The sequence below is a fragment of the Lupinus angustifolius genome, chromosome LG11, assembly GCF_001865875.1.
Source record: "Lupinus angustifolius cultivar Tanjil chromosome LG11, LupAngTanjil_v1.0, whole genome shotgun sequence".
NCBI lineage: Eukaryota > Viridiplantae > Streptophyta > Magnoliopsida > Fabales > Fabaceae > Lupinus > Lupinus angustifolius.
The window spans coordinates 6,327,297-6,340,150 of NC_032019.1; the positions used below are offsets into that span (position 1 = coordinate 6,327,297).

The window sequence follows — 12,854 nt, forward strand, 5'->3', positions numbered from 1 at the left end:
CATTTCTCCCCCTCCCACACACATATTTTAACCAAAACTAAACCATTACTTTTCTCCTCATCTTTTTTATTAAAAAAATTTCAACTTAAATATATTTCATTTCCCACTTAAGTTAATAAATAATCCTCTCACTAGGGACATGCTCTACCTATATATATTACCTCTTCAAACAACCCCAACTCCCACCCAAACACAACTCTCTTGCTACTCCATAGTCAATCAAACCAACCAAAACCTACTCTTTGCCTTCTTTACCAATACAACAAATCAAACATTTGTTTAAAAACAAAAACATGGATGGAGGAAAGCACCACAAGTGACTCACTCTCTATAACCCGGTCTCCCACAACAAGGTTATTACCATTCACCATAACATCTAACAAGATGTCACTGTCACCTTCCAATCATCTTTGTTGCGTTGGCAGTAATGTCAACGCGACAATAGAATCAGAAGATGGCAGTGGCACAGAAGAGGAGTCTCGAAAGCTTCCATCTTCCAAGTATAAAGGTGTAGTTCCCCAACCTAACGGACGATGGGGTGCTCAGATTTACGAGAAGCATCAGCGCGTTTGGCTGGGCAGTTTCAACACGGAAGACGAAGCCGCCAAAGCCTACGACACTGCGGCTCAGCTGTTCCGTGGCAAGGACGCCATAAAAAACTTCAAGCTACTTGGCGGCGCAGCCGTTGAAGACGGCGGCAACGATGACATAGAGACTGAATTCCTCAACTCGCATTCGAAATCGGAGATCATCGACATGCTGAGGAAGCACACTTACAATGACGAACTGGAGAAGAGTAAGCGCAGCCGTGGCATCAACGAGCAGTGTCTCAGCCGCGGAAACGCTGCTACCAACGGTGGTGGCGTGGTTTATTTATCCAGCGCGTGCGGGAACAAGGCGCGTGAGAAGCTGTTCGAGAAAACGGTTACGCCGAGTGACGTAGGGAAGCTGAACAGGTTAGTTATACCGAAGCACCATGCGGAGAAGCACTTTCCGTTACAAAACGGCGTTAACGGAATCGCAACGGAGAAGGGTGTGTTATTGAACTTTGAAGACGGTAGTGGGAAAGAGTGGCGGTTCCGTTACTCTTATTGGAATAGTAGCCAAAGCTACGTTCTCACTAAAGGGTGGACCCGGTTCGTTAAATAGAAGAATCTGAAAACCGGTGATACGGTTTGTTTCCATAGGTCGACTGAACTGGATAAGCGGATGTATATTGATTGCAAAGATAATGAGGTTGGGTTTGTTGAACCGGTTCAGATGGTTCGGCTTTTTGGGGTGAATATTTTAAAACTACATGGGTCTGATGCTAATGGTGATAATGATGATAATAATGCTACTACGATTGGTGGGTGGTGCCATGGGAAGAGGAGAAAGATGGAAGTGATTACATTAGAGTGTACCAAGAAGCCTAAGATCATTGGAGCTTTGTGACATGAAGTTTTTTATTTTTCTTTCTTTTTCAGTGTTTTTTAGATGATTGGGTTTTGTGACTAATGAAAGAGAGATTGGGAATTTGTGATGAAGGAGGTGCAAGAACGGTGGTTTAATTAGTTGCAAGTTGCATAGAGATGAATTGTATATTTTTTATAGTTTAATATATGTGTAATTTTAATGCAAAGTTGTTTCTTATATTTCATTAATAAATAATGAATGATAGGGCAACGGTCCCAATTTTTTTTTTACATTGTTCGATTAATCAGGAATAAAAATGATAGAAAGGAAGAGGCTGAAATTTGGTGCAGCAAAAGTGTACAAGGAAAAACGAACTGTTTAATTGTACTATATATGTTAGTGTTGATGAGTGTTCAATGGTTCATGCAGGGATGTGATGTATTCCATGAACCAACAACACCTCAAGTTTATTTCTTCTTTGTGGAGGCAATGGGACATGGGTTTCAAAAGATATATGTGTGCACAACAAAAGCATAGATGAGTCCTAACATATTGTATTTCACATTATTTTTAAGTATTTGTATAAATAATCCTTACTCCATCGTTAGAGGAGGCATGACTTAAGGAATGTAAATCAGCTGTTCCCAAATTGTACCCAAATCCTATTTTATCCAATCAAATTTTAATACATGATAAAATATAATATGCAATTTAAATTTTGCTTCTTACTATTTAATTTTTTTAAATAAATATCATAATCTAATTAGATGAGAAAGGATTGAATACACAATTTGAGGACAAGTGACTCTATTCTAGCCTAAGAAATTGTGAACAAGTTGATAATTGTGGATACAATGTACATTGTCCATATCCAAATTCTAATCTTATGAATTTTCCTATTACCTTCATCGTGTAATGGTCAACTTTACATATGAACCTTTGTATGTGGCATCATTCAACTCTATTACAGAATCTCCAACTCAAAATTTCTGAATATCTATATCATCTCGATCTAAAACCACAATTCCATATGCATTCATGTACGCTCAAAATGTTGATTGGAAGTATATATATAAAGAGTAATACATATCTTTTTAATCAGAGGAATGATATTAAGTAAATATTTAATCACTAAAAAAGAAGAAAATAACAGCAGAGTTATTGAATAATTCCTCCTCCTTATATTAAACTAGTAGAAATCAAAACAACATTCTTCATAGCTACTACTAAGAAGCTAATAGGTTATATATACCAACACCTATTAGGTTTAGGGTTACTACTAAAGTTTGGGTCTTATAGATTGCCTCAAACTAATACATCATATTTAAAATATTACTTCATAATAAAATCAGATAACCATGTAGGTGGTAGCTTGTTCCTGATGGGTCTGTATGAGTGTGTTGAAGTTGGGCCCATATTATTGCCATTCCCTAGAAGAACAACCTTGTCTTCAAGGTTGGAAATATTTGGGCTGGATATATGGGCTGGTGGATCGGTTGGGTTGAGAGTATTAGGTGGGTTGGAGGAAAGGTTTTCAACGATTGGGAAGAGTGTGTGGGAACCGTGTGAGGCCACAAGGGTGGATGAGCAATTAATTTGTGCAGGTTTTGGGATGTGTGTGGGCAAGGATGTGAGAGGATCCAACAACTGGGAGGGTTTTGGGGACTGAAATGGCAGGGGCATGGGGCTTGAGGGAGAGTTTGAATTTTGAAAAATTTCTTGGGGAGGGTGTGGAGTGAATCTGGACGGTACAGGGGAAAAGGGGGAAAGAGGGGAATTTGGGGTCTGAGAGACATTTAATGTGGTTGGTGGGGGATTTAATGCAATGATGTTGGGGTGTGGGATTGGAGCGGTTTTCGGTGTGGGAAGTGGGTTATTAGGTGGGTCGGTGGGGTGGGGAAAAGCACAATGGGTTTTGGGCTTGGGTTCATCTAACGATGGGTAGGGGTTTACATCATCCCACTTTAGGGGTTTTCTAAATGAATTCTTTGGTAGCCACTCTCTCTTCTACTCCTTCTCCTCATTCTCTTCCTTCTTCACCATTCTGAATATTTTCTATTCCTCTGTGTGTCTTCCCATTTTGTTTCTTTATAAACACTGTGTTCTCACCAACATGTTACGAAAAAAACTTTTTTGTGTGTAGTCTGGACCGTGACTCATTTGGGCTTTTTGCGGTTGTGATTGTCAAAGGGGTGGAATGGGTTCCACGACCCTTATTGCCGTTGTTCCAAAAGGTAGGAGACCTTCTTCTTCTGGTTGTGCCGACTCCGTGGGTGTGAGATTGTGAGGGAGCCTTTCAATGGGACCGTGAGGGTCACCAAAAAACTTCTGCAACAGGGACACATGAAATACTGGATGTATTCGCGTGTCCTCCGATAAGGAGAGTTCATATGTCACTGGACCGATCCTTCGGTACACCTAAAACAGTCCAAAAAACCGGCGACCCAACTTGTGAGAAGAGCGATTTGAGACGGTGACCTGTCTATACGGTTGCAGCCATATGAGGACCCACTCACCCACTTCAAAGGTAACATTTGTGCTATTTGCATCGACATGAGCCTTCATTCTTTGTTGAGCATAAAGTAGATTTTTCTATAAAGTAGCTAACAGTTGCCCCTTTGTTTGCATTGTATCCTGTATTTTCTGTTTGGGTGTTGAACCCGGAATGAAGTCGCGGATTGTGGGCGGTGCACAACCATATAGAACCTCGAACAAAGACTGGTCTATTGAGGAGTGGTGATTGGTGTTATATCAATACTCTGCCAAGAATAGATGTGCAAACCACTTCTTTGGATGAGTACCCGTGAAACACCGGAGATATGTCTACAAGCAGCGGTTAACGACCTTCGTTTGTCCATTGGACTGTGGATGGTAAGCTGTACTAAAACATAGTTTAGTGCCAAGTAGTTTGAAAAATTATTTCCAAAATGTACTAATGAAAATTTTGTCTCTGTCGGACACGATTGACTTAGGTACACCATGAAGACGACAAATCTCATTCAAGAATCGGAGAGCCAGTGTCTCAGTCGTGAATTTGGTAGGTAAAGCAATAAAATGGGCATATTTTGTTAGTCGATCCACAACAACCCAGATTACTGTGTGTCCATGAGAGCAAGGTAAATGTGTTATAAAATCCATCGATGAGTCCTCACAAACTTGATATGGAATTTTTAACGGTTGTAACAGTCCTTGATATTTTTGGCACATACTTGTTGTATTGACAGATGGAGCAGGTGGGAATGTAATCCTTGACATCTTGTGCTATGTTGGGCCAGTAGAAGGAAGCAGTCAAACGACACAAAGTTGGTTTCCAACCCGAGTGGCCAGCAAGTGGTGTTTCATGAAATTCATGGATCAATGAGTGGCAGAAAGTCTCATGGGCAGGTATAAAAATCCGGTTTTTAAAGAATAATAGTCCATGTGAGAAATGGAATTGTTCCTGCCATTTATGATATGTCTTATGTTTCTGTACGAATGTTTGGCCTTCTGGTTGAGCATAATAGGTATGCAACTAGTCCAATATATGAGGGAATGGAGAGGAGATTGTCGAGAACAGAGGAAGGTTAGAGTTGTCACATCTAGATAAAACATCAGTAACTCGATTAGAGGTACCACTCCTATACTTGATCTCATATTGGAACCCAATGAGCTTAGTTGCCTATTTTTGTTGTTCTAGGGTGTGAGACGCTTGAGTCATCGAGTGTTTCAAACTCTGTTGATCAGAATATATATTGAACTTTCTCCCAATTAAGTATTGACGCCATTTCTTGACAAATTCGGTGACCGCAAACATTTCTTGGACGTAGACTAATGTATGCTGCATTCTGGGGGACATTTTCCAAATAAAGAAATCAATCGGATGGCCACATTGGGAGAGAACCGCTCCAATGGCAGTTGCAGAAGCATCTGTTTCAACATCAAAGGTCGACTTGAAATCACGCAGATTCAACGCCGAAGTAGTAGTCATAACCATTTTTAATTATGTAAATGCCAATTCTGTTGTACTAGACCATGTAAAATTGTTATGCTTTAGTAAATCGGTGAGTGGAGCAGCGAGAAAGGCATATTTTCTAACAAACTTTCTACAAAAGTCGGTGAGCCCCAAAAACCCTTTGAGTGTCGTGAGTGAATGAGGTTGTGGTCAATTTACCACTGCCTGGATCTTTTCTGGATCTGGTTGAACACCACTATTAGCAATGATGTGACCCAAATAACTCACTGAATTAACTCCAAAGATACACTTCGATGATTTAGCATAAAATTGGTTAGAACCCAATAGGTCTAAAACAATCTGTAAATGCTTGAGGTGATCTTGTAAGGAAGAACTGTAAATCAAAATGTCATAAAAAAACACCAGAACAAATTGTCTTAGATATGGTCTGAGTAAATTGTTCATTGCAACCTGAAATGTAGAAGTCGCATTGGTTAGCCCAAACGACATAACCAAAAATTCATAGTGTCCATCAAAGGTCCGAAAAACAGTTTTGTGGGTGTCTTCCGGATGGACCCTAGTATGATGATAGCTTGAGTGAAGGTCTATTTTCGTGTAAATTGTAGCACCCCCTAACTCATCTAATAATTCATCAATTGTAGGAAAAAGAAAACGGTTCTTTATAGTGATAGAGTTTAACTCGCGATAATCAACACAAAATCGCCAACTACCATCTTTTTTTTAACTAACAAGACTAGTGAGGAGAAAGGGCTTGTACTAGGGATTACTATTCCTTCATTCAACATTTCTGTTAACATCTTAGTCATAGCGTCTTTTTGGAAGTGAGGGTATCGGTAAGGTTTGGTAGATGTTGGGGAGGAATTTGGTAGAAGTGAAATGTGGTGGTCTTCTAGATATGGTGGAGGTAGTCCGTGTGGTTTTTGGAAAACATAGTTATATTGGGTGAGTAAGGATTGGATTTTAGGGTCTATTGGTTTTTTTTTTTGTGAAACAATGTTTGGTTAGGGGTGTAAGTGTAGAAATTGTATAATGTGGAGGGAGGCTATGAAATCCATGTGAAATAATCTAGAAAGTTGATGAAAAGTTGCTGGGTGATTAGAAGAGTTGGTGTCGCCTTGCAAGGTAATTGTATTGTCCTCTACTGTAAAGGTCATTGAAGGAATAGCAAAGTCTGAAATTACAGGTCCTAGTGTCCTTAACCATTCTATACCGAAAACCACATATGCACCATTAATTGGTAAAAGATAAAATGAAATATGAAAAAGTTGGTTTTGGAGAGTGATAGGAGTATTAGAACACAAGTTGCCTATTTTTGTTGTTCTAGGGTGTGAGACGCTTGAGTCATCGAGTGTTTCAAACTCTGTTGATCAGAATATATATTGAACTTTCTCCCAATTAAGTATTGACGCCATTTCTTGACAAATTCGGTGACCGCAAACATTTCTTGGACGTAGACTAATGTATGCTGCATTCTGGGGGACATTTTCCAAATAAAGAAATCAATCGGATGGCCACATTGGGAGAGAACCGCTCCAATGGCAGTTGCAGAAGCATCTGTTTCAACATCAAAGGTCGACTTGAAATCACGCAGATTCAACGCCGAAGTAGTAGTCATAACCATTTTTAATTATGTAAATGCCAATTCTGTTGTACTAGACCATGTAAAATTGTTATGCTTTAGTAAATCGGTGAGTGGAGCAGCGAGAAAGGCATATTTTCTAACAAACTTTCTACAAAAGTCGGTGAGCCCCAAAAACCCTTTGAGTGTCGTGAGTGAATGAGGTTGTGGTCAATTTACCACTGCCTGGATCTTTTCTGGATCTGGTTGAACACCACTATTAGCAATGATGTGACCCAAATAACTCACTGAATTAACTCCAAAGATACACTTCGATGATTTAGCATAAAATTGGTTAGAACCCAATAGGTCTAAAACAATCTGTAAATGCTTGAGGTGATCTTGTAAGGAAGAACTGTAAATCAAAATGTCATAAAAAAACACCAGAACAAATTGTCTTAGATATGGTCTGAGTAAATTGTTCATTGCAACCTGAAATGTAGAAGTCGCATTGGTTAGCCCAAACGACATAACCAAAAATTCATAGTGTCCATCAAAGGTCCGAAAAACAGTTTTGTGGGTGTCTTCCGGATGGACCCTAGTATGATGATAGCTTGAGTGAAGGTCTATTTTCGTGTAAATTGTAGCACCCCCTAACTCATCTAATAATTCATCAATTGTAGGAAAAAGAAAACGGTTCTTTATAGTGATAGAGTTTAACTCGCGATAATCAACACAAAATCGCCAACTACCATCTTTTTTTTAACTAACAAGACTAGTGAGGAGAAAGGGCTTGTACTAGGGATTACTATTCCTTCATTCAACATTTCTGTTAACATCTTAGTCATAGCGTCTTTTTGGAAGTGAGGGTATCGGTAAGGTTTGGTAGATGTTGGGGAGGAATTTGGTAGAAGTGAAATGTGGTGGTCTTCTAGATATGGTGGAGGTAGTCCGTGTGGTTTTTGGAAAACATAGTTATATTGGGTGAGTAAGGATTGGATTTTAGGGTCTATTGGTTTTTTTTTTTGTGAAACAATGTTTGGTTAGGGGTGTAAGTGTAGAAATTGTATAATGTGGAGGGAGGCTATGAAATCCATGTGAAATAATCTAGAAAGTTGATGAAAAGTTGCTGGGTGATTAGAAGAGTTGGTGTCGCCTTGCAAGGTAATTGTATTGTCCTCTACTGTAAAGGTCATTGAAGGAATAGCAAAGTCTGAAATTACAGGTCCTAGTGTCCTTAACCATTCTATACCGAAAACCACATATGCACCATTAATTGGTAAAAGATAAAATGAAATATGAAAAAGTTGGTTTTGGAGAGTGATAGGAGTATTAGAACACAAACCAATGCAGTAAATGTGTGTGCCTTTTCCAACCATGACTGGGAACTTTAGAGTCAGAGATATCTCCAATTGTAAGTAATGGGCCAAACGGGGTTGGATAACATTGTGGGAACTTCTGGTATCCACCAAAACAGTGAACCCATGCCCTGCAATGGATCCAGTGAACCGCAAAGTTTTTGGAGAGGGTTGTCCTTCCAATGTCTGCTCGGACAGTTGAAAATGGATAAGTTCGGCGGCAGATGGTTCTGGATTAGTCTCAACGGGCTCTAATGAAATCAACACATCCTCGAGTTCACCTATTGAGTCATCCACCAATAGTATTAAAAATTGTCGACCTTGGCATTTGTGGCCTTGAAAATACTTCTCATCACAGTTATAACACAGTTTTGGGCCCGTCTTTCCTGCATATGGGAAGTGGTAAGACGTTTAATTGGTATTGTGAGAGGAATCTGATTTGGCCCATTGTTTGCGGTAGCGGAAGGTTGGGGAACAAAATGAGTAGGTCATGTATATGCGGGTTTGGAATCCTTGATTTTGGACTCCGCCAATTTCGCTAGTCCCATTGCTTCCGCTAAATGAGTGGGCACAGAATGGCCAATTCATGCCTAATTCCTGGTATTAGACCAGAAAGAAAACAGTTTAGCACAACGTTCGGAGCGAGTCCCCAAATCCGGTTACATATTTTCTCAAATTGATGCTGATATTTGGCCACTGTTCCAGTTTGACGGAGTTTAAATAACTCTACCTGGTGGTTCTGATAAGTGAAAGGACCGAATCTGATCTCCAATGCACGTATAAAACTTTCCCAATCAGTGAATGTGGAATTATAAAAGGCCCATTTAAATCAGCTAAGTGCTTCACCCTGCATATAAAATGAAATTATATTCGGACGTTGTCCTGGAGGAATCTGATATAATTGAAAAAAATGTTCTACCTGAAACAACCAATCCAGTAGTTCGGTACCATCCAAAATATTTAACTGTAGTTTTGGTGGTATAGGCTACGTGGGAAAAGTGTAGGTAAGGTTGAGGTTTGGGTGGTTAAATAACATGTTTGTGTGAAAAAAGGGTAGAAGTGATGTGTGGGTATATGGAATTATGAAATCAACACTACTTAATTAATGCAAAATTATGTTGCTGATCAGATTGTTTCTTTTCAAAATAATATTTCATTTTAGATGGGATTATTTTCAAACTTTTCAAAGCATCTTTGCCGTGGTCAAGTTAATTAGTCACACACAAAGGTTCATGTATCAAATTATTAGGCACCATAACTTAATTTTTATACAAGTTTATTGTAAGACTTTATGTGAAAAAACACATGCTAAAATTTATAGGAATTCCATTTATCTTAATCACATATATACTTCACATGCTTATTTATTGCAGTTGACATTCATGAATTACTACGCTAGATGCCCTTGACCAGTTCCTCCTTGCTTAAAATATAATGTTGACAATGTTTTAGTCCAACTACTTGTTTTCAATAAATGGTTACATAATTAGTCAAAGTTGACAATTTATAAAATTTTATATTTTATTCTGAAACAAGTTTCTTATGGCCTGTACACTACAACAGTGATAATAATAACTCCTCAGTTTTAATAAAATTATATAAATTATCTATCACTTTTTTACATTTACACAAATCTCTCATACTTTTTTATACTTTTATTACACTGATCACCACTCCATGAGAAATAAGTGTAATTTTTTAAATAAAAAATATGATAAATGCAATTAAGTTAAACAAAACATAGTATATTATGAGAAAAAATTCAAATAATATACAAATCAATATATCTTTATTATTTTTTGTTACAAAATGCATCAACAATTCTAAAGAGATATTGTTTAAATCGCTCTTATACTATATCGTAAAAAACTAAAAATAACAAAGAGGTATCGACTCATATATTATTTGGACTTGTCTCCACAATATACTATTTTTGTTTAACTTAATTGCATTTATCACATTTTTTGTTTAAAAGATTACATTTATTTCTCTTGCAGTGGTAATCAGTATAATGAAAGTACAAAAAATTACGGGGTTTGTATAGGAATAAAAAAATAAGGGATAATTTGTATAATTTTGCTAAAACTTATGAGTATCAATATAATTTACTCTAATAATAATAATAATGCTAAATTTCTTATTTAGTTGCATGCACTTTCCTCACAGGTTCCACAAAGCAGTTAGTTATATTTTCCTTTTGGGTACCACAATACTCGCGATTCTAAACAATTTCCGGCGAACAATACAAAGAAGAAGAAAAATCAGTTAAAAGAAAGTTTTAGAAGCTAGTGCTATTCAAATATACGTGTGGATGCAGAACGTGCAATCTGATACAAAGAAGTATCATATTGGGTACAATTTTTTTTTTTTTTTAAATAATTGTTGTATAAATCTTCTGATTTAGAGGGATCATGTTAATTTAGCCGTCCTACCCAAATTAAGGAAAAATTGCATCAGAAAAAAACGCTTTTAATATGTATATATAAGTATGCAAATGTAGATGTAAAGACATATCTCTTACAAAAGTACAATGAAGGGTATTACATAAATTAATAATAAAATGCATGTTATATGCATTCTTTCAAATGGTTTCAGTATTGGTCATCATTATTCATGTATTTTTTGGTTACCAGAATGCATTGGCTAAATAAGTTTACTGGTACGATGTCTTGTGCGAGGAGAGCCGTTTCTTAGTTAGAGGGAAAAGCAAGGACCTAGATTTCATGGCAAACTTGCCCCTCAAAACTATGACTAGTGTTAGACATTGTTTTTTTTTGTTTAACTAAGAGTAATTTTTACCTTATGAGTAAGGAATTATTATTTTGGGGTGTGTGATTGTTAATTCTAAAAAATATTGCTCACAGTGAATAGAAGAATCAACATTTTCTTCTTTAGACTCTCTAAGTTTTACATCATGATAGTTTAAAATCTCATTAGGCTTTTTACTTATTTTGAAATTATAAAATTTCATCGGGAGGAAATTAACAAGAAGGCCCTTGGACATGCTCCTTGTACCCTTCTAAATATGAGCTGAATTGAGTCAGGTAAGACTTGTCTCTTTCCCGACCTAAATGTCGGTAGGGTTATTTTTTTTAACTTGGACCCGTTTCTAGACCTTAAACTAACTTGACCCCAAATTTTGATTGGGACAACCTTTGAACTCGTACCCAACCCTAAACCTGATTAAATATAATGCATGTCTCTTTTTGATAAAATTTTCTCAATATTTTACTTATTATTATGGATATCTTATTTGGCATATGAAATTATATATGCACATGTATTGTTAATAATGTATTATGATGAAAAATTATAGAATCGATGATATTTTTGACAAAAGAGATGTAATTATTTTATACACAATTAAATAAAAACATATATAAACATAGTAAGTGAGTGATCATGGGTCGTGTCAGACCGGGTCATGCTTATCTCTTTTACCTAGCCCTAAATAGTGTACAAGTCCAATTTTTAAACCCGAACTCAACCTTAAATCTGATGAGACCCAATACTATTTGGAACCAATCATAATCGAATCAAACTGAGTAAGTGGATAGAGTCTGATCCTACGCACCCTATTTTTAAGCATTGTCCTTGAATGATTCCTTACGTCTTGGGCCTTGACCCTTAACTTGAATGATGCGGATATGATATTTTGGTCGCGGGCCTCTTACCCCAATTTCTAATGAGTTCTAAAGATAGACTCACTCGACCCATTATAACTATTACTTCCAAGTTTGAATATCATTGTCACACTATTTGCCATCCCTAATGAGTAGGTGTGTTTTGGTATGAAGCCTTATCATCATTTTTTTGTTTAAAATTTTTCCAATGAAAAGATCTCATATGCCTCAAACCACCTCCTATATCAACAATTGATCATGTTCCAGATTTGAAGTTATTTTCCACGTCATGTTTATAATAAGAAGTTTTAAATATGGTTTTAATTGCTACTCAATACAATGATAAAATTGTTTACAAATGTCGATAGGCCACAAGTTTAAATCTAAAAATGAAATGACAAATAGTCAAAGGATGTTATTATAACCAACCTACTAAGTTTTGATGAAGACAAGGTGTAATATGGAAGCTTAAAGACTTGGACATCTCAACAAACAACATACCAAAACTCAAGGTCAACGTCATATAACTTAGAATTGTGTTTTTATATTCTAGAGTCCTAAGATGTTTGCCTAGTATTGAGTTTAGGTTAGGTATACCCAAGATGGAAGTCTCACAAAAAGACTAAAATGAAAATCACATAGGTTGATGCATCACATCTACATATATATGTGTGTGTGATAAGTAAGATTCATGCATTTGCATTAGGTATACATGGTTTTGTGCATAAAGGAATCAATCATTTCGAAAATCATGTTGCATACTTTTTCATCATATTGGGTGTTTATCATATATTTAAGAAAAATCATTTTCAAACAATATTAATCGATTAACTCATTTGATAATCGATTAAGTCTTGTTGAAATCCGTTAATCGATTAAAGAAAGATATAATCGATTAAAAAGAATTACACTAGCTAACCTCTCATGATTTCTGCTTATTAATCGATTAAGCAAGTTATTAATTGATT

General features: G+C 36.8%; 1 pseudogene; it reads left to right on the plus strand.

Annotated features, from left to right (window-relative positions):
• LOC109360143 lies at window positions 298-1,558 on the plus strand (annotated as a pseudogene).